The sequence below is a fragment of the Rhinatrema bivittatum genome, chromosome 18 (assembly GCF_901001135.1).
Source record: "Rhinatrema bivittatum chromosome 18, aRhiBiv1.1, whole genome shotgun sequence".
NCBI classification, from domain to species: Eukaryota; Metazoa; Chordata; class Amphibia; order Gymnophiona; family Rhinatrematidae; genus Rhinatrema; species Rhinatrema bivittatum.
Window position 1 is genome coordinate 46,161,083 of NC_042632.1, and position 6,000 is coordinate 46,167,082.

Genomic DNA, 6,000 nt, shown 5'->3' on the forward strand with positions numbered 1-6,000 from the left:
GACAGGTAAACTGATGGTCAAGCACTGGTCACACATTGAAAAGCCATCTGTTCTACTACATTATGCCAATCATTTTGCCTACATTTGGAACTTGTTTCATGGTCCTCCTGTCCATGCAGATCAAAACCTGCAGTGATAGCACAGTATTCACTAGAAATGTCTGCCATTATGACTGTACAGAATGAACAAACATGCAGAACGATCAACATGAAATGGAAGCTCTCTGACAACCAGACAAGTTCCCTTCCTAAATGTGTAGAGTTCAGGTAGCCGGAGCAATCCTGGAGAAAACTGGCCCTTGAAGTTGTCAGGTGACCTATGTGGTCTTGAAAGTTCATGTACCAGCCACACCGACACTCTCTTTCAGTAAATTGTGTAACACAGCATCGGGACTTCTGATTGCCTCCCTATAGCTGCTATCAATATTTTATAAACTGCTGTATATATGTATAAGTGATTTCTGTTAAGATCTCTTGATAAAGAAATGCATATCTAAAATGCATCTCTCAAATATATTTTCTCACAAACTGCTGGATATTTGCAATTTAATTGGCCTTTCTTGGGTGAAATCGACACTTTAATCTCTCTAGTCCTTACATGAAATTAGCTCATTTTCAGCATTATGGAGAAAATTGTAACTAGGCATCATGGTGGGTTCCCTAATGCTATGAATAACAATTGTGCTAAGTTGAGCCTTCTGAATATATAACCTAAGTTCTAATTCTTATCATTGGTTGTAAAGGTATGTTGTTTCCTAAACAACCCTCTACCTATTCTTTCGGAATTAATGCTGGCATGTTGTTATACCGAACATGTAATATTATTCATCACAGAGGATTTACATTTCAAATATTTTCTTTTGTCTTTCTAATCCTAAAATAATTATTCCCTCTAATCTTTATAAGGGTAATGAGAATAGAAGAAATGTAAAGACAGACAGACATAAAGAATGCCAGTCTCCTCCATGAGGTCTTTTCCTCTCCTACAGTCTCTGTAGATAATAAACAACCATGACTAAAAGTCAGCTATAGGCTAAGTGATAAAATGCACAGTAAAAAATTGACCGTCAGTCAATAACAATTTGATGTGCATGATAAGTTACCACTTGGGAGTAATTTTGTCAGATCACACACAAAGTAGGCAGCAAAGATAAGTTACACCAATTTTCAAAGTGGAGTTACGTTGTGTACAAAACCCTCTTTGAGAAGTTACTCCACATTGTGGGGCAGATTTTCAAAGTCTATGTGCGTAAATCCAGGTGGATTTATGCGTGCCGGGCCTATTTTGCATAGGCCCGGCGATGCGTGCAAGCCCCGGGATGCATGTAAATCTCGAGGCTTGAAAACATGGGCGGGGTGGGGGGCGTGGCCAGAGGCCTCTCCACTGCCGCTGGGCCTGGGGATCGCACGACAGCACGCGCAACCTACGCCTGCCCAGAGGCAGGCGTAAATAACAAAACAAAGCTGGGGGGATTTAGGTAGGGCTGGGGGGCGGGTTAGGTAGGGGAAGGTGGTGGGGGGGGGGGGGCCAGAAGGAAAGTTCCATCCGAGGCCGCAATTGTGCACCCCCTTGCGCGTGCCAACCCTGGATTTTATAACACGCGCATGGCTGCACTCGCGTGTTATAAAATCAGGCGTACATTTGTGCGCGCTGGGTTGCGCGCACAAATGTACACCCAGGTGTACCTCTTAAAATTCGGCCCGGTGTGTGTGTATGTGAAATTATACATGCATATCAGTGATCAATTTTATAAAGGACTATGTCTGCAAATAAGGCAAAACTTGGCCCATAGAACTCCCTTTGAAAATTGAGGGGTAGATTTTCAAAGAGTTATGCGCGTAAGATATGTGCGTAACCCCTGAAAACCTGCCCCTGCGCGTGCCGAGCCCATTTTGCATAGGCTCGGCAGCGCGCGCAAGCCCCGGGTCATGCGTATGTCCTGGGCCTTTCCAAAATGGGTGGTCCGGGGGCGTGGCGGAGATGGGGGGGGCGGTCCCGAGTACTCTGGCACAGCGGCCTGTGCCGGGGCATGGCGTGCTGGCAGCCGGCCGATGCACAAGTTACGCCTGCCTCAGGCAGGCGTAACTCCTGAAAACAAAGGTAGGGGGGATTTAGTTAGGGCCGGGGGGTGGGTTAGATAGGGGAAAGGAGGGAAAGGTGGGGGGGGGGATCGAAACAAAAGTTCACTCCAAGGCCGTTCCAATGTCAGAGCAGCCTTGGATGGAACGGGGAAAGCCATCGGGGCTCGGTGCGCGCAAGGTGCACAAGTGTGCATCCCCTTGCGCGCGCCGACCCCCCCAGCCCCCGGATTTTATAACATGCGTGTGGCAGTGCGTGCATGTTATAAAATTGGGTGTACAGTTGTACGCGCCAGGTAGTGCGCACAAATGTATCCCGCGCGCGTCACATTTAAAATCTGCCCCTCTATCTCTAAATGAAGAAAACCATCATTTTTGGGGGGTTTTTTGTGTTCCATTTTGAAAAGGCTGCTTAGCATGAGTGATTTCCTCTCTCCTTGAACCCCCCATCATGAGAAGCCTATCATCTCACCCCTACCTTGGTATGGACCCTAACCCACTAGGTCAAAGTCATGCTTCCCCAGTGTCAAAAGAAGGGGCTGCCCTCCAGAAAAATTCCTGTCCTGATCTTCTAATTCGCTGATGTCAAATAAAAGAGAACTCTTCAGGGCAACGATCTTTCCATGCCCTACTCCCAAGAAATGAAAGAACTCCTTATGGGACAACGCTCTCCATCCCCCCTCCCAAGGATAATGAAAAAAGAAACCCTTTCACTCACTAACCCCCCAAATTGAAAGATCTCCCTCTGCAGATCAAGCCTTCCTAACTACTACCCATCCCTCTGGAATGGACACCTACAATTCAGGAGGTCCAAGCATCCTCCAGTGGTAGAATGGTCTGCAGATAACTCCCACCATCCAGGCCACTGAACTTCCTAGTGGCATGTCAGCTTGTGATACACTGCTAGGTGGAATCATTTCACGTTCAGCAACTTGGACCACAGGAGAGCTCTGTCACTTCTCCTAGCACTGAAGAATGCTGTAACCTCTGGAATGGTAGGTGCCCCATTCTGAAGGGGTAGATGGTGAGCAGGGAAGATAATGTGGGCTACTTGTGAAAGGGGTTCTTTCAGTTTTGGGTGTTGAAGTTTGGGAGAAAGTTGTTCCACATGGGGGATCTTTCATTTCACATTGGTGGTTGTCTTGGAGGGAGTCTCTCCTTTTGACATTGTAGGATCAGGACTTTGAAAAAAGGAGGGTTGGAGTGTCTGCATTGGAATGCAGAGACCAGGTCTCTCATAATTGGGGGACTTAGAGAAGGGGAATTCCCCATTCTAACCGGACCTTTAACTTTACTCCAGTTAACATGGAGGATTTCAATATGGAGCTAGGAACTTTCAGTTTTTACAGTGTATGTTAAAAAAATTTAACATCTGGTCAAAGGTAGTTAATTTTTTGGGAATTTGATAGCAAAACAATAAAGGTTGTGGCCAATCACAAGTATAGCTGTAGAATGGAGTGATGGCCTGAAGTAGAGACAACCAAGCCAAAAACATGGCAATCAGCAAATCAATAAGTAAAGATACAAAAGATACAAAAATTTGAAGTAAAAAAATATAAATTTAAGCAAATTGTTTAACAATCAATGTAAACATATGTTATTGCTTAACAATTTGCATAGATTTATATTTTTACCATTTCTCATATGTTTTGTGTCTTCACTTATTGATTTGCTAATTTTCAGGATTTATCAAGCTCATGGAAAACACTAGCTATGGAGAGCATTCCAGACTTTTTCCCTTGGGCAAGGAAAAATCCTCATCTGCATATGATGTTCCCCTATTTACATATAAATAAAAGCTTATTTTAGCACTCATATGTTAATGTGATGAAAGGACAGTAAACATGCACATTATGGCCTTGCTGCATAGCATGCTATTTTTAGCATATGTAAAAGGGGCTTAACAGATAATTTTAACCTGCGGGGTTTGCAGCAGTAATGAAAGGAAAACAATATGGGTAGTTTCGCTTTATTGTTGCCAAAGGAAAAATGACCTGCAAACATTTGTGCCTACTTTCTCTGTGGGTAATTCTTTCCATTGGAAACAATGCACACAGTTTTGAATCATCAGAATTATGTGGATTGCTGCAATTCCTACCCTCTCTCCAACCTCGAGAGTACCTATTCAGTCCCTGGGTAAACGTATTTATGGAGGTCGGTATTCAAAGCTGGCTGTTTAAGTAACTTAGGCCTGGATTTTCTAACATAGCGCAGCTCTCTGAATTCGGCAGTAACGGGGTGTGGGGGGGGGGGGCGAAGCGGGGGGAAGGGACGGCAGTGATCGCACCACCGCTGTGTTATCACTGCCGGCTTTCGCACCCAATCGCACCATTGTAAAAGGTGGTACTATTGGGCGCGCTACTGGCAGCGATAAGAGATCTTACCTTATCACCACCAGCCAAGTTTCCGCAGCATCCGCCACGATGACGCCCTGACTCCTCCTCTTCCGGTGCCAACACCGCCTTGACTCCACCCCTAACTAGCTAGTACACACGAAAAGTCCCTTTTCACGTGCAATAGGCTTAGAAAATAACCCCCTTAGCCAGATATAACTTATCGGACTAACAGGGTCATTCATGAAACTGCAAAGTGGCCTTATCGCATGCGTTAGGGCCTTATCGTGTGCAATAATGCCCTACCACATGTGATACCGGCCGCATCACAGCAGCACAATTCAAATTAGGGGAAGGGGAGGAGCGTGGATGGGGTTATGTCCTGGCAGCACTGCGGGTGATAATGCATAAAACATTATCGCCAGCAACACTGCGGGGGTAATAACTGCACCTTTTCCTATGGCGCTATGGGCACAAAAGTGTGCAGCCCGGCTGCAACCGCAGTGGTCAAAAATGCACCTGAGCGATGCGGCCGGCTGCACAATTTCACCCCACTCCTTTTTTTTTTTTTTTATGCAACTCATCGTACTGCTGTAAATATAGCAGAATGATGAATCTAGGCCTAAGTTATGACGTATATTCATCAGGACGTCGAAGTGTGCGCACTTCATAGGATAAGTCTACCCGGCTAAGCTTAGACATGCTCTATGGAGTGTCTAAATTTAGACATACACTTATATTCCTAACTCCCAATATCAATAGTTAGGCATATAAGTTATATATCTAACATGCTCTGCCTCAATCCACCCAATGCGCATCCACTTTTTTTGTGTGTACTTTTTAGCCATATAAGAGATTTGTACGGTTAAGCGGTGGCCGATGAACATGGATGCATATTCTGCAGCCAGTACTTAAGCCACATAAGTCCCGCTTATCCGGCTAAATAGTGCCGAACATTCTTTGAATAGTAGCCTCATGGTGTTCAACAATGCAGGTACTTTTACCCATGGAAAGATAGGGCAATATTCAAAGCCCCAATTTTTGTGGATAAAATGCTTTTATACCCATAGAAAGGGTTTTGAATATTGTTTCCCCCCATGTTTAATTCAATCTAATGCAGTTTGTTTTTCATCTCTGGGTAGGTTACAAATGGGCTATAAAGGAAAAAATTTCAAAGGTCTCTAGCCACCTAACCACCATATTAGATGGCTAGTTCCCCTTATTCAAAAACTGCCATGCCACCAATTTTTACTACACTGATATATTTAGCTGCTCTAAACATAGGCATTCCCCATGGCATAATTTGGAAAAAAAAAACCTAAGCATGTTTATTTAATATCCCAATAGACTCAGATCATTTCCCCCACCTAACCCTGTCCACAGAAATAGCAGTTCCTTTTTGTACCCACATTCCTTTAGCAAATTTTCAAAGGGAAATTACATGGGTAGTTGAGATGGTAGTTGCGATGGAGAAGGTAAAGAGAAGGGCGACCAAAATGATAAAGGGAATGGAACAGCTCCCCTATGAGGAAAGGCTGAAGAGGTTAGAGCTGTTCAGCTTGGAGAAGAGACAGCTGAGGAGGGATATG